Genomic DNA, 24,085 nt, shown 5'->3' with positions numbered 1-24,085 from the left:
TGTTTTGTTTAGCAGTTAGGCCCATGGACGATGGGACTATGGATGGAGACAATCTGGATTCAAATCCCCCTGCTCCCACCACTTCCCACTAGTGTAATCCTGGGTGAGTCATCAACTCTCTGTACCTTATTTCCTCGTCTGTAACACAGCACCCAGCTCACAGGGCAGCTGTGTGAGAGCTACATGGGGACAACCCAGTAGAGGACCGAGTAAGTGCTCACTAAATGTCAGCCTCCTCCTCCTCAGCATCCCGCTCAGGACTGTGCCGAACCCCCGGAGAGGAGTTCCCATCACAGACAGAATTCTTCTCCCTTCACCTCTCTTCATAGCTGACACCTAACTGACTGTGCTCATCCTGGAAAATCTGTTATTTGGTTCTTTGTCAATCTCATTTTGAAATCTGTGGGAAAACTTGTGGGTTTTCTTGAAATCACAGGAAAGGCTGCAATAGCCCTTTGGATCAAGGCTGGCAAGATGTTGGCAGAGTCTTCCAGGACCTGTCCCTCCCCTTTGCCATGTCCACCCGCCTTCTCTGGACTTGTCTGACCACCTCCTCCCACTGCTGAAGCCAGCACCAGGACCTGCTGCCCAAGACACAGCACCCTGTGAGCCTGCCCCGCGTTCTCCCCTCCCGCTCCCCCTAATCTTAGAAAGTGGGGCTCCGTTAGAGACTTCCTCACGCCGCTGGAGGGCCCCTTGCTATCTTTGGGGCACGGGATATTTTAGGGCTGAGTGAAAGGATAAGGGCTAGAAGAGGGTTATGGGGACACTTCTCCTCCCTCTCCTTGGAGTGGGCTCAGCAAAAGGATGATATTTTAGGGCCGAATAGAAGGATGATAAGGGCGGTGTGATGGGGGGGCAGTGTTAAGGGCTGGGGGTGAGGTTGGTGCTGACTGGGAGGCTGGGACCACTGGAGCAGCTGGCAAGCCCCGAAGAGGACGAGCTGGAGGGTGACTCCTTACGCCTCATCTCTGCCGGGTTCGGGACCTTTCACCTGCTCCCCACCAACCTCCTGTCCTGGAAAGTTTTAGTTCCCAAACTGCATTTTTAAAACAATCCATTAATTCACTTCTCCATTAAATACACACACACAGGGTTGAGTGTATAAACAAAGCAGGGGCTCAGGGAGGTCAGTTGGGGTAAAAGGCAGGACAGGCGATGCAAGCCTCCACGGGCCTAGGATGCCGAGGGACTGGCTTCGAATGCGCTGGAGGGGCCGTGGAGACCTGGTGGCTGTCCTTAACCCCGTCACTAATTCGCTGTGTGACCTGGGCAAGTCACTTCGTTCAGCCTCCGTTTGGAAGGTGAGGGGGTCTGACAGCATGAACTCTGCGCCCCGGTGAAGGTTCCCTCCTCCTGCTGATACTCCACCTCCTCTGCCGTGTTCAAGTCCCTGAGAGACACCCAGACCTTGTCTCCTCTGTAACTCTGCAAGCACCCAGCACAAAGCAGACACCTGGGGCAGTGTGCGTTCAATGCGTAACTGACAGAAAGAGCTGCCATGTCTGGAGCATCTACCACGTGCCGAGGGCTGTGCCCGGGCCTTTGTGGACATTTTGTATAATTCTGACCACACCTTGAGGCAGGGACTGTGTTAAAACTCCTGATGCAGCCCTAGCTGGTTTGGCTCAGTGGATAGAGCGTCAGCCTGTGGACTGAAGGGTCCCAGGTTCGATTCCGGTCAAGGGCATGTACCTTGGTTGCGGGCACATCCCCAGTGGATGTTTCTCTCTCATCGATGTTTCTAACTCCCTATCCCTCTCCTTTCCTCTCTGTAAAAAATCAATAAAATATATTTTAAAAAAAACACAAAAAAAACTCCTGATGCAGGAAATGGAGCTGATCACGCCTCTTGGTTAATAGCCCATTATTGTCATTGGTCCATGCAATACTTGTTTCTGCCTTTATTTTCCCCCTCATCATAATCTTCACGCCTCTTCATCTCCTCTCATAGGCATCCATCCTAACGCATTTGATATAGGTCTGAAGTATGCATGTGCCCTTGTAGGTTATGTTCTCCTGTTTTGTGTGTGCTTGTGCTTTCGATTTATGTCCATGGTGTTGTGATACAAAAACCTCTGCTGTTTTTACCTAATGTTGCTTTGGAGAAGCATCCGTGTTGCTGCATGTACCTCTGGCCCATCGCCTCTGCCTGCCGTCAGAATTCCACGTTACATCCCCCACCATCGATTCCTCTGGTGGCCAAAACCTTCAGTACCTCTGCGTCTGCTACCACAGCCGCCACCGCAATGGATGGCCTCCTACCTGTCCCCTTGCAACCCGGGAAGAGAACTACTCTGGGTGTAATCCCGGAGCAGGACTGTTGGGTCACAGGGCACATGCAGAGCAGAGAGTATAGTTCCACGTTTAGAGCTGAAAAGGTAACGCTTAGGTTACACACATAGAAACGGGGGGGTCTAGAATTTATTTCCAGAATTTTTGCCTCCAGACCCTGGACTAGTTCCAAGGTGACTCTATAAATAACTCCATCTGGTCCAATCAGCTCAACGAGCAGTTTTCTGTTATGCGATCTCAATAATGAACTCAGATAAACCGACTGGGTTGTCTAGACATGTTGGCATTTGCTGTTTTAAGGGCGTACTGGCCCTAGCGGGTACATCACCCCGAGACTGTGGCTTGAGGAACTCTGGCTGCTTTGAATTACTGACAACCCCTCACATGTTACAGCAAAAAGCACATCCCACATGTATCGTCTTACTTCTCATAACAGCCCTTCGAGGTAGGAACACTCAGCATTTCCATTTTACAGAGAAGGAAGCTGGGGCCTAACGTCATTCAGCTGGAAAGTGGCAGGGCCGAGACCCACGCCCAGCCTCTGAGCCCAGGACTCATGGAGCCTGCACCACCCTGGACTGGTAGCCGAGGAAAGCAAGCCTGGCCCCCACAGCGGGGCACTGGGACGAGGCCACAAAAGCTCAGAACTCTGAGGCAGTTGTTTGAAAATCCTGGCTGCAGAAGTTTGACATTTGGCAGGGCCAGCTGCAGCGAGGAGACCCCCAAGCTGGCACACAGAAGGGGCAGGCCCCAGGCACCAGGCAGAGCTTCCGCTGGGTGACTGCAGAGCTGCCGAGCTGCACCTGTGGCGGCTGGTGGCGGCAAGATGCCATGGCCTGCACCCACGCGGGACCCCCTGGCTCCCCTCCCCGGGCCCCTCCCCCCTACTGTAAGAAGCACCGGTGGTGGCAGAAGAGACACTAACACCCACTGCTTGTGAAGCCTCCCTGACAAATACTTGGTTTATTTTATTCTATTCCGTTCCGCTTGCAAAGTCATGTGCTTTGAAAAATGCAGACAGACATTTACTCTCTGCTTTGGGCCAGGCAGGGTGTTGGGCACTGAGGTTGTAAGTGATTAAGATCGTGAGCGACGAGACGCTGAGCCCTCTGAGCCAATGCGGTACCATAAAACCTGCCGCGCAGGGTGGATGCAGGGCGAGCGCGTGCCCAGCAGAGTAAACACGCGGCTGCTGAGTGGTATTGGTGGCACTGTTTGATGTGACACATAGGAACGTGGTAAGTAGGAAATGTTAGGGAGCCCTGGAGAGGGAGCAGGGAATGGCCTCTGGAGAGAACAGTGGAGGCCACAGTAGGCTCCACTGAAGAGAGAGATGATAACGAGCCGGGCTGAGATGACACTGAGCTGCGGGCTGAGTTCAGTGGGGAAGAGGCACAGGCAGCAGAGGGAAGAGCGTGTGTGAAATCACGGTGTTCCACCCTCTGCGAAGTACTTTACAACCTGCTTCCTTTCTCCCCCCTCTCCCCGCCCCGCCCCCCGCAGCCTGTACAGGTCTCTCGGGGCACTGCCAACCCGTGGGAGCACTGATCTGCTCCCAGGCCTGTCTTTCCCCTACACTCGGGGCTCCCGAGGCTTGGAACTAGGTGATGAGCCCTTAGCACAGGTAGTACACAAGGCCAGTCCTCATTAGAGACTTGTCCGGTGAATGGAAGACACAGAGGCATAAAAAAGCACGGACTCCATGAGTAGTGACAAGCTCTGCACAGGTTCCAAGTCTAGAGACTTTGGAGACTTTTGTTTTTTATTTATTTACTTTTGTTGTTGTTAATCCTCACCCAAGAATATTGGTTTTTAGAGAGAGTGGAACGGAGTGGGAGAGACAGAGAGAGAAACATCAATGTGAGCGAGACATCAATTGGTTGCCTCCTGCATGTGCCCGGATGGAGCCTGCAACCTAGGTATGTGCCTTGACCAAACCTGGGGATCAAACCTGGGACCCTTCAGTCTGGGGGCCAACACTCTATCCACTGAGCCAAACGGCGAGGGCAAGACTCTTGTTTTTTAGACCTCTCATTTGAAAACTTACCAGACAAATCCTCTACTTTCTGGATAAATGTACTCACATGAGAGGTCTGAGGGCCAACGCTCTATCCACTGAGCCAAACGGCGAGGGCAAAACTCTTGTTTTTTAGACCTCTCATTTGAAAACTTACCAGACAAATCCTCTACTTTCTGGATAAATGTACTCACATGAGAGAGAAGAAATCATTCCGAATACAAATCCCTACTTAAAAAGAAAAAAGACAGAAAGAAGCTGTAAAACAAATGTTTCACCTGAAAGCATATAACGAGGAAACACAATATTTTATTCTATGCATATAAAACAGTATGCATAGATTTGGTACATAATTTCTTAGTTTTTACTTTAAGAAAAAAAGACAGTGAGGAAAAGGTCTATAAATCTCTCCATCCCTTGTATAACAAGTTGCTACTGAAACCAGCAATCCCTTTCATGTAAAACCATCAACTGACTTTAATATAAATGATACCCAGGAATTGGAATTTACCTGCATGAGTTTTGGGTGATCTTTTAAAAATGCACAGTTATATCATAGAACACGATGGCTCTAAATTTGAGACACTTTTGAATAGGCAAATCCTGCCTCCATACTATAGGGAAGCAAGAATCCTGTTTCCAAAGTCATCAAGTATTAAAATACTCCGCAGTCCAATTTGCCTTTATCAAAGGTAAAATGATTACTGCTGCATTTCATGGATTATTTTCATCCTTAGTAGTTCCTAAACACAAAGTAAATGTCATATGAACTTTTATCACATGAACAAGATACTATGACAAAATGTATTACACTGGCAGAATGGGCTAAAGAAAAAGAAATTAAGTATAGAATGTTTACCAACTTCATTCTTTCCAATTTTACAACAGCTTCAGGCATTGAATTCTAGTTAGTTCGCTCCATAACTCAGCGATTTAAAAAAAACTTAGTTCTGAAATGTTCACATCTGAGTTCTGAGGTTTAGAAAATTGAATGTATGAAGTGCTGTGCGGATATCCACTCCAGACTCTCCCAGGGCGCTCAGCACACCCTACACACCTCAGAGAAGCTCCATTGCACCTGCTAACAAGGCAGTGACTAGGCCCCCGTCTCACAGCACACAATAGAACAACCCCAACAACGGTTGGTTCACTAGATGGACTGAGTGGAGAGGGCATTCCAGGTGGTGGAGTAGCATGTGCAAAGGCGCAGGCAGAAAGGGGACAACTTGAACCCACATGCCACCCTCCTGAGTTTGCCAGCATGCCCACCACTTGCAAGGCTGTGCAGTTGTCTTTGAGTGTCCTAGTTTTTAATGTCTGTCTCACAAAAGGAAAAAAAAAAAAAAAAAAAAAAAAGACAATGAAGAGGAGAGTGTGGGGGAGGAAAGGGCGCCAATCCTTTAAGTCCACTGGAAGTCACTTCACCTGGATGGGTAGGGTGAGGTGCAACAAGAATTGTGACCCACCTCTTTGTCCACACCTCCGTGATCAGAAGAAGCAGCCGGTGGTCGGAGCAGATATTTGGAGGACAGGACCCTTTTTCCCCTCTGGCTCCTGCAAGCTGTGTGCAAGCTGCTCCACACACAGCTGCCTGCCATGTGGCTGTGGATGGTGGATGGGCAGCTGCTACTGTGCTAAGAGCTGAAATGGACTAAAATTAACTGGAATTTGCCATCCAATCTTTCTTCTGGAAATTGCAAGCTTTGAACAGACCCCAGAGTTCCAAAATAAAGTTGACCCTTGAACAACACAGGGGTTAGGGGCACCCCTTGTGCAGTCAAAAATTCATGTACAACTTGTTGTACATGAACAGCACTTCAAACATTCAATTTTCTAAACCTCAGCGTCTGCAGGGGATTGGTTTCAAGACGCCCCCGCCACACCCATGGACACCAAAGTTCACAGGTGCTCAAGTCCTTTATGTGAAATGGCATAGAACAATGCATACAGTTGGCCCTCTGCATGTGCAGATTCCCAACTGCAGATCAAAAATAGTGTTTGGTCTGTGGTTGGTTGAATCCACAAATGCAAAACCTGGGGATACAGAGGGCTGACTATATATTTACTGAAAAAAATCTGCATGTAAGTGGACTCCCACAGTTCAGACTTGTTGTTCAAAGGTCAGCTGTAGGCACATTAGCTATATCAAGCATGTCAAACTCGCGGCCGGCAGGCCTCATGCTGCCCACAATGAATATTTTTGTGGCCCAGCCAATATAACGGTATGTAAGAAACATTTTAATAAAAAATTCTTAACCTAATTTTTACGATATCCTGTTATACATAATTATTAATAACAAATTACAGCGTTCGCTAATGACTGATTACTATAATCGTGTTGCATTCATTTCCCTTACGCGCCTTACACGCAGGCGCACCATTTCTCTCCACTAATACTAGCAGTGAATATTTTAGCAGCTGATTGCCACGTCATTAGTCTTGGACTGACTTGTTTGTGTGCGCAACAGGAAATATTTCGCTTTTGGAGAACAAGAAAAATAGGTTTATTTGCATTATCCTTATTAATTTGTGCAGTGATTCAGTGTCTGGTAAGTTAATGTTCAATAAAAAATATTAATTTTTATTAAAATGTTCTATTATTTTATGCTAACGATTACTCATTTATTTCAGCCCTTTGTATTCAGCGTGTCTCTATCGAAATAAACCTACATTTCTATGAAAACTGAAGCTTTTGGGTTTTTTTGTAGCCCACCTAAGCTTAAACCTTGCTTATTTGGCCTGTGTTAGCCATTGAGTTTGACATGCTTGAGCTAGATTCTGCAGTGTACTTGTCTAGGTGGGGAGACAGATCCCTGGTGCTTCCTACTACACCATCTTCCCAGCACCCTCTTGTGTTTAGTCTTTTAAAAAAAAAAAGTTAACTGTTTTTAAAAAATATATATTTTTATTGATTTCAGATAGGAAGAGATAGAAACATCAATGAGAGAGAATCATTGATTGGCTGCCCCCTGCACACCCCCTATTGGGGATCAAGCCCACAAGCTGAGCATGTGCCCTTGACTGGAATTGAACCGGGGACCCTTCAGTCCACAGACTGATGCCCTATCCACTGAGCCAAACTGGCTAGGGCTTGTGTTTAGTCTTAAAGGATCGTTAGGTTCACTAGATGGACTGAGTGGAGAGGGCCATTCCAGGTGGTGGAATAGCACGTGCAAAGACGCAGACAGAAAGGGGGTGAGTGTGCTGGGGAAATGACCATAATTTCCATGTGGATGGGCCAAGGGCATGAGGGAGTATGGGAGGGAACGTAAAGAGAGATGGAGACAAGGAGAACAGGCTTTGGCCTTTGTGGCAAATAAATTTTCACAGCAGAATTCTTGTTGATGTGCAAATTTAAAATTCTATTCAAAACAGAATATGCAGTGACCAATCAAAGGCCCTGCAATTGAAGTGTTAAGTAAATTTCATTTGTACAGTTTGTCTAAACACAGCTATAAAAAGACCTAAACAGAGCTTGAAAAGGATATTTTGAATTATTTTTTTTTAAAAAGGGTCGGGGGGGGAGGCAGAGTTCAAAGAATTTTTTGCTGTTTTCAGGGAAATTGTCTTCTCCATGCTTTGGGGATGGTGCCTGCCACCTTGCACAGGTAACAGAAGTGGAGGGTCCTGTGGTCGCAGTATCTCAAGGGCATAACAGCCTCTGGGGAGCCTCCTCTGCGGCCTCCTCCTGCAGGCCCACTGTCCTCCTCGTCTCTGCCCCTGCAGCCCTCCTCAGCCCTCCTCTCGGGGAACCACTCAACAGCCACAGCCTGTTTATCCACAATCCAAACAACCAAGAGGATCAAGGAGCCCCATGGAGGGGGCGGCATGAGAGTAGCTTGCATTCAATTTTATGAGCAATAAGTCACAGGAAAACAAGCTCCTGTTGGGCATCTAGTTCAGCAATAGCCCCCAGGGTAGATGTCCCCCCCCCCCCGCCAGCACCATCCAACTTCCACCCATTCTGTGTGGCACTCGAGATTTTCCACAATATTTGTAAAATTATAACACACAAGCTGCATTAAGGTCACCCTGGCCAGTGTTCTCAGTGGTTAGAGCCTCAGTCACAGGTTTTACTCCTAATCAAGCGCACATCCTGGGTTGCAGATTCAATAGCCATCCCCGACGGGGCACCTGCATGAGGCAACCAATCCATATGTCTCTTTCACCTCTCTCTCTCTCTCTCTCTCTCTCTCTCTCTCTCTCTCTCTCTCTCTCTCTCCCACACACACACACACATACACACACACGTGCTCCCTCCCTCCCTTCCACTCTCTAAAATAATAATCAATGGGAAAAATATCCTTGGGTGAAGATTAAGAAAAACAATTTTTTAAATAAAATAAAAAGCATTAAGGTCTGTTCAGTAAGGGGCATATTTGAGGGGCTTGGTTATTTCAGAATAACCAAGCATTCACTGGGACCTTCCTAAAAGCAAGTCTTTTGGACTTATTCCCCTGAACGTAATCTATGAACTTGGAGCTACAGCACACACTTCATCTTAGTCTAGAGGGCTATTCACTCACTTGACAGTAATTTATTTAGCATCTACTATGTGCCAGGCACTGCACTGGTTGTTGTGGTTCAATGTCATAGGCAATGGTCATAACCAAGGGGTAGGAGTGAAGGGCACTCAATTGAGCAGAATGGAGAGACTGCATTGTGGGAATAAACACAGACCACCCAGATGAAAGCAAACCGGGGCTACCGGTTCAGAGCTTGCTACAGCAGGGGAGTCAGACGTTACCACTTGCACTGGCAGAGACTCAAAGGCAGGCAGGGGAGCAGGAAAGCTTTATGGCAAAAAAAGGGAGAGGAGGTTCAGGGCTGCTCTGATTGGAGGTTGTGGCAAAGGGAAGCTGGAAAGAGCTGACTGAAAGAGGCCTCTTGATGGGATGGGTTTGAGGAGCACGCTTGGCTTCCCCTGGGAAGTCCTGAGCTGGAAGTGTGAACAAAGCACAGGAAAGCTGACCGTCATTGACCAGTCCCCACCGTTCTGAGCCGGCTGCCGCAGAGACTGTGGGTCAAAATTCAATTGTCATTTATAATATGGCCAGTGTCTACTCATATATGCATTCTCTCAGCACACACATCCCCGATTTTCATATTCATTTTCAGACTGTCGGCTACTTTTATAAAATAGGACACAAGCTAGAGGCAAACTGGGTTAAGAAGTGAAGAGGTGGATTTAGCACAGTGATGGGCAGGCAGCAAACATTTACTAAGTCCACACTGAGGCTGCGAGACAAGTCTAGGACGTCACACTTCTATTACAGCTCATCCTCAATTCCATCCATTCCATTCACTCAACACATATTTTCATGTGTTAATGTGTTAAAGTTGTCTTCTCTTTCCTCCTTAGTCCCCGCCCCTCCCCTCCAACTCCCCATGACCACCGTCTGTTTTAGCTTGGTCTCCCTCCCTCCAGTTTCTGAATTCTCTTAAATGGGTTGTAATGGGTTGAATGGTGCTCCTCTCCCCCTGAAAAAGCTATGTCAACATCTTAATTTCTGCAGCCTATGAATGTGACCTTATTTGGTAAAAAGGTCCTTGCAGATGTAATTAAGTTAAGGATCTTAAGATTAGGAAATCATTCTTGATTATCCGGGTGGGCCCTAAATCCAATGACAAGTGTCTTTGTAAGAGTGAGTCAGTGGGCAACCGCGAAAACACAGAGGAGAAAGCAATGTGAAGATGGAGGCGGAGAATGGAGCGATGTGGCCACAGACCAAGGAACGCCAAGGATCACTAGAGTCTTTGAAGCTCAGATTGAGGCATGAAATGGGTTTCCCCACAGCGCCTCTGACGGGAGCATGGCCCTGCTGACGCCTTGATTTAGGACTTCTGGCCTCCAGAACTTTGAGAGAATAAATTTCTGTTGTTTTAAGTTTGTGATCATTTATTATGGCAGCCACAGGAAGCAAATACAGTCTCCCAAAGAAAGAAATTACTTTTGTTTAGGTCAAATAATTGTGTGATTGTGAATACTACATTTATATGAACATTGTAAACATCACCTAATTTTTTTTTTTCAAAAGAAAGAAAGAAACAAAAACCCAGAGTCTCACTAGGAACACTGATAATTTCTTTTTTTTTTTACATTCTCTTCCATTTATTACATTTATGAATACATATTGTAAAACTAGTATTTGCAATTCTCCATGTCCATTTAACTTTAGAATGGAGATGTTGTCCCATGTGGCTTCATTGTCTTCACCAATGTACTCATGACCACATTTCATAGAGCAGAACTGCAAGCATTAACTACTTATTCATCCTCCATTGTTAGTTATCTGGACTATTTCCACAGACAACGTGACAATGAAAAATAATAACAATAATAACGCCATTGTGGTGTGCCTCTGAAGGCCCGTAGTCAGACACTTCACTTTATATTGTTTTATTTAAGTCTCTCAATCAATAATTCCTCAAAGCGAAAAAGAGTTTGAGGGAGGATATGGGTATTAGAGATAAAGAAAAATGGGGCTCTTAGAGGCAAATCAACATGCCCCCCAAAGCCCACAGAGCTAGGAAGCAGGGGGGCCTGGATTGCAGTTTGATCCGTCCGACTCCAAAACCCACGCTTTGTCGTTAAGCCATGCTACCTCCCTAAATTTGGTACAAATAAAACTTTAATTTTCATCATATCTTGAAATTATGTCCCCAGGAGTGAGATGACAAAGTCAGGGGTTAAAGGCCTATCGTGTTCTAAAAACATAGCATCCTGCCACCTGGGCTGGTTATTTTCCATTGTGCCATCCTCCACCTGCTCTGAGACCCGGGTGGCCCAACCCCATGTACCCACCTTCCAACTGCCTTGCCCCCTGGCTTCAGGTTGGGCAGGAGGAGAGAGTGGTCGGTACTCCTTGCTCTGCTCAGCCTGTGGTTTGGACCGTGGCTGTGGCCTGCCCCCTCCGACCCATGGGTGCTGGCTTCAGTCCTCTCATTCCAGTGATGGCTCCTTCCCACTCCTCCCCCTTCAGGCTGCGGACAGCTGGCCTGGCCCCCCTGTTGCGGGTCTGAGTGCTTCACCATCCCTGCGGACTCCCTTAACCCTGCCCACTCCTCCCTAAACACCCTCATTCTCTCCCTTGAGTTCACCTTCTGAGGACACCATGTCCTCCCTGAGAATGTTTGTACTATTCACAAGTTTTCACGGAGGTGAGGGATTCCGTCCAGGCCTGAGATCTGGGAGTGCAAGAGAGAGTTGCCAGGCAGGAGCGGGATCCCTTTGGATGTAGACCTTTCTGGAGCTTCCTGTCCAGTCCTCCAGCCATGACTTCTGTGTGAGGGTGGCTGGGCTTTCATGGGACCCTGTCCTCTTTCTCCAGGTGGAGGCCTCATCTAGGTAAGGACACCCTGTCCCAGGAATTTGGGATTGGGACCCAGAGACCACGACTCCTCCTGCTGGTGCTGTAGCGGAGAGGTCAGGCTCCACTGGGTCTGGAACCATTGGCCCACCGTGGCATATTGGGGAAAATAACCTGGTTTGTACAGAAAGAGAGAGAAAACTGAAGGAGACTCAGAGAGAGAAACAGCGATGAGAGAGGCGACAGCTCTAGAGGATGGAGACTCCTCACTTTTCAGTTCTTGGTTCTAGACCCTTGTGAAGCCCAAGTGGCCTTGTCCTCAGGTTCTCTGATGGACCTCCACTTCCCTCTCATAATGTCCTTCCTTTTGTTGGATCTAGCTTAAGCATCTTTCTGTTTAACCAAATTGTCTCTGGTGAAGACCCTTTTGACACAGGGCACAGGGGTTCAACTTGGCCTCCTGGGCAGACCCCCACCCAAGGACCTCAGGACAGGTGAGCAGGTGTGAGGCCTGATCAGCTTCTATTACAGGTGCCCTGCAGTGCTCACCCCTAGGAGGTGCAGGGGTACCTGGGCAGCTCAGTGCTCTCTGGTCTAAGGGGTGGGTGCCTGTCAGCAACCTGCTCAGGCACAGGCCTACTTCTGGGCGGTGGGAGGGAGGAGGCTGGTGGTAACAAGGGCCCAGCCGCATGTACCAAAGGCCTAAATACTGTACACACTCCTTTATCTGAAGGTCATAATCTGTCAGGTATTCACAGATGTTATTCCCGAATTATATATAATAGCAAAAAAATTAGAAGTAAGCCAACTAAGTTGGTGAAAATGTCACAAATGGATCATTGATCATTTCTTTTTTTAAAAATATATTTTATTGATTTTTTACAGAGAGGAAGGGAGAGGGATAGAGAGTTAAAAACATTGATGAGAGAGAAACAGCAATCAGCTGCCTCCTGCACACTCCCTACTGGGGATGTGCCCGCAACCAAGGTATATGCCCTTGACCGGAATCGAACCTGGGACCCTTCAGTCCGCAGGCCGACGCTCTATCCACTGAGCCCAACCAGTCAGGGCTCATTGATCATTTCTAAGAAGAAAAGTAACTTTTTTGGCAAGGGATTTACGTCCACGTATATCCTGTATTTGAATTTTACCTAGTATTTGTGAATGTTTCTCACCTGGACTTGAGCTACTCAAGAGCAGGGAACCAGCATATGCCCACCCGGAAATTCTGTTTCTTTGTTACTAATGTTGTGGCCCCACCCCATAACAAAGAAACAGAATTTCTGGAGGATGAGGCCCAGAAATCAGGATTTTAAAAAGATTCCCAGGTGATTCTAAGGTGCAGCCAAGGTTGAGAACCACTGCACTAGGTCCTTATCTTTATGCTAATTAACCAATTACTTTATTTATAGACACTGGGGGTACTGCAGGTTGACAATAATGCCTTTATTTCTAAATTCTTTGAATATTTCTTATGCTTATGCTACATGTCAGGCATTGTGCTATGTACCAGGGATACCTGCACCCCACCCAAAAACCCTACAAAATCCTACAGAAAGTTGGGGCCCACAGGTTTGCCTATTTTTAAAAAGAGAAAGGGAGGCAGGAAGGAGAGACTAGGTTGCAGTACAGTGGAACAAGTGCCCATTAGGGCTCAGGAGGCTTGGGTTTCTTTTGAGCTTTCTAGCTGTGTGACCTTGGGAAAAGCACTTGACCTTCCTCTGCCTCAATTTCCTCATCTGTAAAATAGGGATAATGAAAATACCCAATAAAATTTCTGTGAGGATTAAATTAATTTAGCTGTAAAGTGTTTAGAATAATATCTGGCATGTGTTGCATGCCCAATAAATAGCTATTTATTGTTATTACTGATATTAACAACCGAAGTGGATCACATAACAGCTCAGCTTCAGTTTCTTCTGCTGTAAAATAAGATAATAGTAACATCTCCCTCATGTTACTTCATCTCCTTCAAGTGAGATGAAGTAAGTGAAAGCGCTTTATAAACCGGGGGCTCAAGCTTGTGACTCAAAGCCTTTGTGGCCAGCTGTGCAGGGAGCCCAGGGAGATGAGGGTAATGAGCTGGCAGGTGGCAGAGAGTCATGGGGACTGAGCGGAGCGAGAAGCCAACACTCAGCTCCAGCGATTGTGGTCACACAGATGTTTTCAATGAAGCCGCAAATCCAGGCTTTTATGTAAGATCTCTAGTTTTTAAATGTTGGCAATCGAGTCAGATTCTTGTAAAACACTTTGAAGGCCAATCAAAATAAGGGTTCAGGTCGCCAATCTGTGACTTGTTATAAACTTTTATAACTATTACTTAATAAACCAAGTGAGGGGGGGGGGGACTATGAAAACAGCTGATGCAATAACTAAACTGAAAAGCCAAGAAGTAACTAACAGTAATTGGGTGCTATGTGTGACGCACATTATAGCCTTTGATTCTCCCGGCAATCCCAAGAGATAGGCATTAGCATCCCCATTCTACAGATGAGGAAACTGAGGCCCAGAGATGCCTAAGGTCACATGGGTGGATGCCATGTCTCTTACTCTAAACCCCAACTTCTTTTCACTCTGATGGTGTGGCCTGATTGCAGCATGGTTTCATCTGTGCCCACAGGCCCCTGGACTTCACTGTAGAACTAAAATGCCAAGCAATGGGCAAAGGCAGTGGGCCCAGCATTCAGACTCATCGCCCTGTCCTGCTCCTCAGTGTGGAAACCTACATGAAGGCCATTAGTGTCAGCGTTTGATATGGTCCTTGCTTACAAGAGGGTCTTAGGCATTAGGGTGTTTTTTCAGTAAGGCTTCCAAATCTGGACTAGGCAGCCTAAAGAGAAAGGAGAGAGAGGACATCAGAGGCTCCAAATCAAAAAGGGTCTCAGGACCAGTTCCAAAAGCAGTGCACAAAAACGCAGCAATGTCGCCCTAGCCGGCTTGGCTCAGGGGATAGAGCGTCGGCCTGTGGACTCAAGGGTCATGGGTTTGATTTCGGTCAGGGCATATGCCTGGGTTGCGGGTTCGATCCCCACTGGGGGGTGTGCAGGAGGCAGTCAATCAATGATTCTCTATCATCATTGATGTTTCTATCTCTCTCTCCCTCTCTCTTCCTCTCTGAAATCAATAAAAATATTTTTAAAAATGCAGCAATGTCTATATGTTAATACACTTTATGTTAATAATCCAAGCCAGAAGTCTACATTGCTGTGGGTTAGACCAGGGGCTCCCAACATCCTCAACCCATGTAGGGTCCCACTGCCTCCAAACAACTACATCAAACCCTACTGGCCCAGTAGGTCTCAAAACACGATCCCCTATCTGGCAACCTGGGAACTTGTTAGAAATGCAGAGTTTCAGGCTCTGTCCCAGGCCTACTAGATCAGAAACTCTGGGAGTGGGAGCCAGTAACTGTGTTTTAACAAGCCTTCCAGGTGACTCTGAACCATGCTGAAATTTGAGAACCACTGCTCTAGGGCTAATAAACATTTCTCTTCATTTCTTAAGTATCGTTCCAGTGTCTCTTTGTAAATACCAATAACACCAATATTCATTCTTCTTTTCTCCTTTCTTACACAAACACTATTCTGCACCTCAGTTTTATTGCCTAATATATGCTAGAGACCTTTCCATATAAGTACAAAGTTCTCTATTTGCTATACATTCCCATCACTTCATTGTGTGGATGCACAATAGGATATTTAACCAACCCCCGCCTAATGATTGCAGGTTATGTCCATCTTTTGCTATTCCTTTTTTTAAAAAAAAAATATTTTTTACTGATTTCAGAGAGCAAGGGAAAGAGAAGAAGAGAGAGGTAGAAATATCAATGATGAGAGAGAATCATTAATCGGCTGCCTCTTGCACACCCCCTACTGGGGATCGAGCCCGCAACCCGGGCATGTGCCCTTGACCGGAATTGAAACTGGGACCCTTCAGTCCACAGGCCGGTGCTCTATCCACTGGGCAAACCAGCTAGGGCTCTTTTGCTATTCTTATTTGTTACTACCACAGTTAATAACCCTGTGCATGTGTCATTGCACATTGATGCAAGTCAGAGGATGAATTCCTACAAGTGGGATGTAGGAACAAAGGGTAAATGAACTTGGAAATTTCAAAGACGGTGTTTGCTACTCATAGAGCTTTTTGCTTTCTGTCTGCAGTGAATGAGAACATTTTGTGTCACCACAAACTCACCAACAGAATGTATTGGATTTTTGCCAATCTGTTAGGTAAAACATCGTAGCCTAGCATAGTTTCAGTCCATAGTTCCCGTATTTTGAATGAAGTTGACCGCCTTTGCATATATGTAAGAGCCTGTATGTAACTGGAACTACCCAGTCTCATCTTTGCCCATCTTCCCCCGCTATTTCTAGATAATACTTTGTGATATGAGTTGCAAATAATTTCCCCCAGTTTGTTCCTTGCCTGTTGACTTTATGGATTTTTTGTTTGACTTTCATTTCAATTCTTAATATTGTTTTCTACCTAAAATTTAGTTCTTGAAAAATCTGAACTTAGTAGCTCATCCAAAGTTTATTACAGCCTAGCAGAAGCAAATGACTGAGTTCTGATGAAGGCAACTGAGACCCCCCCAAAAGTTAATATTTGTCTGCAATATTTGCATGCCAGCATTAACGTCGTACCTACTATGCGCCAGGAACAAAGTGGTTTCTTTCTTTTTCTTTGAGCCTGTATATTTTTTCCCCTACAACTTTTTATTATGCATATATGTCGCTATACATAATTATGTATTAAATATTTTTCCATTGAGGGGGCAGGAATATAAAATACAATAGAGTGTATAACCTTTATATGCCCCAAAGAACAAATTTTTTGTGAGAACCAGGCACTGATTCACAAGTGGAATTCCAGGATGCAGCCCATTTGTAGGTTCAACAGTGGTTTGGTACGTTTTATGTCTGCAGCTCAATGCTTCGCTCTGTGGAGGCAGAGACCAGGCCCCCTACTGTGCTCATGAAATACTTCTGAGGACTTACTAGTGGATAAACCATGGAAAAGGTGGCCTAGCTGAGTGTGTCATGCCTTTAAGTGTCTGCATCTGTGCACATGTTGTTCCTTCGGTCTGGAGTCCCTCTGTGTACCCATTTTCCAAAGCTGGGGCCTTAGCCAGCTCCCTGGGCAGGGCCCCAAGCTGGGGGCCTTGTTACTTCTGGCTCATAGCCCCTCTGCACTGTTGGATGAAAGTAGACAATTGCCAGCTAGGGCCAGAGCCCGAGAACTGGTCTTGGAGTCCAGAGTTCATCACGATCTGAGCCAGCTCGACCTCTATGTGTTGGAAGCCCCCTCTGACCACAAACCCCCCTCTGAGCTCAAGATAACCTTTCTCTCTGTGAAGGAGACAGAGGAAGAAAACAGGAAATAAACTAACATTTACTTTTTACATATTCAAGGCCATTCCATTGAGGTTGGGGTTATCATGAATCCCCATTGATAGCCTGAGGAAACTGAGGCCCGTAAAGCAAAGGGACTTGTTTCTGGGCACATAGTTAATGGGGAGCTAGTCTGGAATAACAGCAATAGTAGTAACAGTTAGTGAAAGTTTGCTGTAGGCCAGAAACTGCTATGCTGTTCTAAGAGTTGACATGTTGGAGGTGGTATGGGTAAAGCCAGTGTGGCCACAGGAGGAAATGAGAACAAGGCTTGAAGAAAGTTATTGTGCTCACAGGCCCTAGAGAGGAGTCACCGCACAGGGCAGGGCCACGAGGGGGGAGGGGGAGCGGGAGTGTCGGTCAGGAGACAGAGGAGCAAGGGAACTGTCTAGGCCAGAGCCTTCCCTAGGGTTCCTGCAGGAAAGGTGGGGCTGGGCAAGGTCAGCAGGGAACAGTTCTGACGGGCTTTGGGCTCTAGGGGTGGTCTCTAGTTGCCTGGTACCTGACTCTGGGATGATTAGGGAAGGGAAAGACTGGCTTGGTGTGTGTGTGAGCGGGATCGGAGGTGGTGAGGGGGTGCAGACTCAAGATGGGCTGGTTTGCGTATGAAAGGTGCACTCCTGGGCAGGTTGTCCTAGCCCTGGGAAGGGCGGTCTCTCCCTGGGACTGTAAAGCTGTTGATGCCAGAGCATCAAGAAAACAAGAAACACAGAGTTCATTTAATTGGTCCTGTGATGAATGGATGCCAAATAGGCAAATACTGAACCTAAGAAAACACAGAACATGTGTTGCTCATTTGTAATGCTATTTAATGCTCATATTGTCCTCCGAACAAGGAACAGTTATTAGCCCCTCTAGTTACTGACGCGGAAGCTGGATTACTGAGCCGTTAAGTGACTTACCCACTGTCATCCAGTTGGGAGGCAGGGGAGCAGGATGCACATTCCGCCTGGATGTCCCAGTGTGCGGAGTACCAGGGCTCAGAAGGGAGAGGGGGGAAAAGTGACCACACCTCCCTCCCCCTCCCCACCTGCTCTCCTGGCTGCTCCCTGTGGATTGAAAACCTTCCCCTACTGAGGTCATGTTCTCTGGTTTCGCCTTCAAACAGGAAGTTAAGGAGTGCTGGGGCCCAAATCCTGGCTCTGCTACCTATTAGCTAAGTGATCTTTGGAAAGTCCATTTATTTTGGCCTCAGTGTTCTCATTTGTAAAATAACAGTGATAGTATCTCCCCCATGGGGTTGTGGTGCAGATCGGATGAAATCATGCATGCCAAGGACTCAGCACAGAATAGGTGAAGAATCGGTTTTCTCCTGGTGAGTGGGTTGAAACCAAAGTCCTCATGCACATCGGGGGTGGCTAGTTCTCTCGGGGTGCAGACATCTCTTCTAAAAAATATCCCCCCCAAAAAGATATTCAGCATCAACCAGGGAGGAGGAGGCGCCGTGTCCCTAGCTGTGTGGGGATGGTGTCTGGTAGGGAGGAAGCCTCGTCCCCACTCACCTGACTGGTCTGACCGCCTCGGAGTCTGTTGGAACATGGCTGGATATGCCTTTCCTCCGAGTCCAGGTCCGACTGCAGGAGGAGCTGGTAGCGGCATCAGCATCTGTGCTTTACATTCCATATATTTGGAGAAGGAAAGAAATCTAGAACCTGGGGGGGGGGATCTAGAACCCCAATGTGTTGCATTCCTCTAGGCCAGTGATGGCGAACCTTTTGAGCTCGGCGTGTCAGCATTTTGAAAAACCCTAACTTAACTCTGGTGCCGTGTCACATATAGAAATTTTTTGATATTTGCAACCATAGTAAAACAAAGACTTATGTTTTTGATATTTATTTTATATATTTAAATGCCATTTAACAAAGAAAAATCAACCAAAAAAATGAGTTCGCGTGTCACCTCTGACATGCGTGTCATAGGTTCGCCATCACTGCTCTAGTACATACATCTACTTCTATTTACAAACTGAAGTTTCCTAGGTCTGTCCGGCTTTGAAAGGCAGGCCTTCTTTCTCTGTCGTATTTTTTGCTTCTTTATACAGAACAACAAGTGACTTGAATGATCTGTTAAAAACCTGTTAGTGTTCTCTGACATCCCAAGGCAATGCTGCATACCACTCAGTGAAGATGCCCTTAGATTAATAAAAGGATGTGGGCCTGGCCTGGAGGAGGGAGGCAGGGGGAAGGATGCTGTGCAAACCTCCCAAGTATACAGTCCATGGACTTTCTCCCTGAAAGATACCAACATCAGACAAACTAGGCAAAAAAAAAAAAAAAAAAAAAAATAGCGCTAGACATAAAGAGGGTCACTACCTAATGATAAAAAAATCAAATCACCAAAAAACTTGTATGAAAGTTAACAGCTTTAAAATATATAAATTACAAATGGAAAGAATGACAAAGAAAAAGACAAATCTACTATCTTATCAGTAGGTGTTAACATACTTCAACCAGTCATTTATAGGAGACACAAAAATGAGAACAGACAGAGAAGACTGGAACTAATGCATTCTCAAGTTTGATTTGACGGATGTACACACAACACTGCATCTGTCATCTGCAGAACATGCATCCTTTCCAAGCACATGTGGACCATTTATAAAATCGAACATTTACTGGGTCATAAAGCAAACCTCTGCACACCTGAGAGGATTCCTGTCATATGTCCTCCTTCTGTCCACAATAGGGTTATTAGAAATCAATACATTTTTCAACAAACAGTGATAAAACGTGCAAAGAGGTGAATTTAGACCCTCACTTCACACCACACACAAAAATTAATTCAAAATGGACCCTAGACCAAAATTAAGAGCTAAAGCTATTAGAAGAAAATGTAGGAGAAAAATCTTCTTAACCTTGGATTAGACAAGGAGTTCTTAGCTGTGACACTAAAAGCATGATCCAGCCCTAGCCAGTGTTGCTCAGTGGGTAGAGCGTCAGCCTGTGGACTGAGGGGGTCTCAGGTTCGATTCCAGTCAAGGGCACATGCCAGAGTTGCGGGCTCGATCCCCAGTAGGGTGCGTGCAGGAGGCAGCCAATCAATGTTTCTCTCTCATCATTGATGTTTCCATCTCTCCCTCTCCCTTCCTCTCTGAAATCAATTTAAAAATATATATATATTTTTTAAAAGCATGATCCATAATGGAAAAAATGGATAAATTGAACTTAATTTAAAAATGTGTACTTTAAAAGACACTACTAAGAAAGTGAAAAAAATAACCCACAAACTGGGAGAAAATATTTGCAAACCATAATTTTAATAATAATTTAATATATAGAAGTTTTACAACTCAAGGAGACAAACAACCCATTTTTTAAATAGGCAAAAGATTTGAATAGACATTCCACCAAAGAAGATGCAGTAATCTCCCTTTCTGGTTTCACTTTCTGTGGTTTCAGTTATTTATGATCAACCTTAGTTCAAAAATATTAAATGGAAAATTCCAGAAACAAACAATTCATAAATTTTAAATTACATGCCATTCTGAGTAGCATGATGAAACCTCTAGCTGTCCTGCTCTGTCCCACCTGGGATGCGAGTCACCTCTTTGTCTAGCGTATCCATGCTGTATACACTACCTGTCCTTTTGCCTGTCACTTAGTAGGTTATCAGATTGGCAGACATGGTATAACAGGGCTTGTTTTCAAGTAATCCTTATTTTACCAAATAATGGCCCCGAAGCACAAGAGTAGTGATGCACAATTCGGATATGCCAAAGAGAAGTTGTAAAGTGCTTCCTTTAAGGGAAACGGTGAAAGTTACTGACTTAGTAACGAAAGAAACTGTATGCTGAGTTTGCTAAGATCTATGGTAAGAACAAAACTTCTATCGATGCAATTGCCTAATTTATAAATTAAACTTTATCATAGATATGTAGGTATAGGAAAACACATGGTATATGCAGGGTTAGGCGCTATCTATGGTTTTAGGGATCTCCTGGGAGTCTTGGAAGGTATCCCCTGCAGATAAGGGGGGACTACTGTATATGAATAACTAATAAGAACATTAAAAGATGTTCAACAACATTAGTCATTAGGAAAATGCAAATTAAAACCACAAGGAGCCCTGACAGGTTTGGCTCAGTGGATAGAGCGTTGCCCTGAGGGCTGAAGGGTCCTGGGTTCGATTCCAGCCAAGGGCATGTACCTTGGTTGCGGGCACATCCCCAGTCGGGGGTATGCAAGAGGCAGCTGATCGATGTTTCTAACTCTCTATCCCCTTCCCTTCCTCTCTGTGAAAAATCAATAAAATATATTAAAAAAAAAAAACCACAAGGAGATGCCACTTCATATCCACTAGGTTGGCTTTAGTAAAAAAGACAGTAACTATGAGAAGAGATGTAAAGTAATTGGAATCCTCAGACATTGCTGTCAGGAACATAAAATGATGTATCCACTCTGGAAAACTGCTTGGCAGTTTCTTAAAAAGTTCAACATAAATTTGTTTAGCAACCTAGTCATTTGACTCATAGATATCTACTCAAGATAAATGAAAACACGTGTCGACAAAAACACTCGTACATGAAAGTTCATAGCAACATGACTCATAAAAGTCAAAAAATGGAAACAATGCAAATGTCTATTAACTGGGGAGTGGGAAAAACAAAATGTGGTAATACAGTGTAATACTATTCATCAGTAGGAGGAATGAACTACCAATACATGCTACAAACATGAATGAACTTCAAAAGTATTATGCTAAGAGGAAGAAGTCAAATAAAAAAAAAAGAGAGCACATATTGTGTGATTGCATTTACCTAAAATGTCTAGAAAAGGAAAATCAGTGGAGATGGGACACAAATTGGTGTTTGCCTGGGAATGGGGATGGGAACAGGGATTGACTAAAAATTGTCAAGCAAGTTCTTTTGGGAAGATGAAAATGTTCTAAAATTTGATGGTGGTGATGATTACAAAACTCAGTAAATTTACTAAAAACCATTGAATTGTATGCTTAAAATGGGTGAGTCATATGGTATGTTAATTATACCTAAATAAAGCTTTAAGAAAAAATAACAAGTAGGAAAACCTTATGCTAGGGAGTTAGAAACATACATATTTAAAAAAGCAAAAACTCTTTTAGCAAACTAAAAATAAAAAGGAACTTAATCCCATAAAAAGTATGTACAAAAAAATAAACACATAACAATAGCAACACTTAGTGGTAAAATGTTGAGAGTATTTCTCTTTGAGATCAGGAATAAGATATGGATGTCCCAAATCATTGATTTTACATTCAACTTTATACTGGAGGTCTTGACCACAGCAATAAGGGGCGGGGGGGAGAAGGCCATAAAATGTGTAAGGATTGAAATGGAAGAAGCAAAGCTACTAATATTTGCTAATGATATGTTTGTCTACATAGAACACCTCAAAAGTATAAGGGAATTTACTAAGTCAACAGAATACAAAATCCAGATACAAAACCAATTTTATTTCTACACATCAGAATCAAACAGAAAATATAATAAAACAGGATACTATTTAAATAGCATCAAAAATATAATGTGTGGCCCTAGCTGGTTTGGCTCAGTGGGTAGAGCGTCGACCTGCAGACCAAAGGGTCCCAGGTTCGATTCCGGTCAAGGGCACATGCCCAGGTTGCAGGCTCGGTCCCCAGTGGGGAGCGTGCAGGAGGCAGCCGATTAATGATTCTCTCTCATCATTGATGTTTCTATCTCTCTCTCCCTCTTCCATCCTCTCTGAAATTAATTAAAAAAATATAAAAATATATATATATAATGTGTGTAGGAATAGATGTAAAAAAGATATTCAACTCTTTTGGAGAAAAATGAGAAAGTTGTTGTAACAAGATCTAAATAAATGGAAAGATATATATGTTTATGAATTGGAAAATTCAATATCATAAAGATGTCAAATCTATCAAATTGATTAATAATTTCCATGCAATTACAATAAGAATCACAGTTTTCTTCTGGAACTTGACAAGTGTTTTGTTGTTGTTGTTTGTTTGTTTGTTTGTTTATTGAAGACCTATACATTCCTGAAGAGTAAAAAAAAATTAAAGAGACTTGCCTGGCAAAGTATCAAGAATTATCATAAACTTAGAGTAATTAAGACAAAGTGGTATTGACAAAGGTATTACAAACCCAAACATACACAGAACTTGATTTTATTATAGAGAAGTAATTTTAGTTCAAGGTAAAAGAAGAGATTTTTCAACACGTGGTACTGGGACAATTAGCTAACTTTAAGGAAAACGTTAGATTCTTACTTCAGTCTTTAACCATGTTGGTTACACATCTATGAGAAAAGTAAAAGTACACAACTCCTAGAAATTTACATAGCAGAGTAACTTTTTTAAGGATAGGCAATATTTTTGAAACAAGACACAGACAAATCATAAATAGATTGACACATTCAGTTGTCCTTGAGTTCCGTGGAAGTCTTTTGGACAGGACTGGTGTCATGGGCACCAGAAGAGTCCCATGATTAATGCTGTGCTTTCACCATCTCTAAACTCTCATTAATTTTATCTTTGAACTTGCGTTTTATAAGCAAAGTCTGACAGGACAATGGGGTATGGATGTGAGCAAACAGATACATGCAATATAAATGTCCATCACTATTCCTTGCCACTCAATTTGCATACAGTGTATGTGATGCCCCATGAACTCAGAATTCAGGCAGACTGGAGATGCCTGGGAGTTCAGCAAGACTCAAAGCAAGTACCAGGAAAGCATGTTATATCTGCAACTGAGTAACCAGGGTGCTGACAGCCACGAGAAACCACACTTTCCTCAAACCAGAACTTGCTTCAAACACAGAAAAGAGACAATGGCTTTCTAAGAAATACCAATGACCAAGGAATCTTATCCTATCCTTCCTTACTTGCGTAACTTCCCTGTATTACCCAACCACTGACACTGAAATGATACAGAAGAAAAAGGAGACAGGGCTCTCCACAGTTCCTTTTCTCTTCAGTCCTTCCTTACTCCCAGTAAGCCAATGGAGTAAGTACTGGTAGGAGGTATATGTATCAAGAAGTGAAATAAAAACAGTTGCATTAATTTTGGACAGCATTTTCACTGTTCTGGTTAAGAACAAAATACAGGA

The 24,085-nt window shown here is 44.6% G+C and overlaps 1 pseudogene; it reads left to right on the top strand.

Annotated features, from left to right (window-relative positions):
• The first annotated feature begins 1,181 nt into the window (after positions 1 to 1,181).
• LOC102243504 overlaps positions 1,182 to 24,085 on the top strand; it is a 25,823-nt pseudogene continuing 2,919 nt past the window's right edge.

Source organism: Myotis brandtii, unplaced genomic scaffold, assembly GCF_000412655.1.
Source record: "Myotis brandtii unplaced genomic scaffold, ASM41265v1 scaffold57, whole genome shotgun sequence".
Lineage (NCBI taxonomy): Eukaryota > Metazoa > Chordata > Mammalia > Chiroptera > Vespertilionidae > Myotis > Myotis brandtii.
This window is presented reverse-complemented; position numbering and strand designations above follow the sequence as displayed.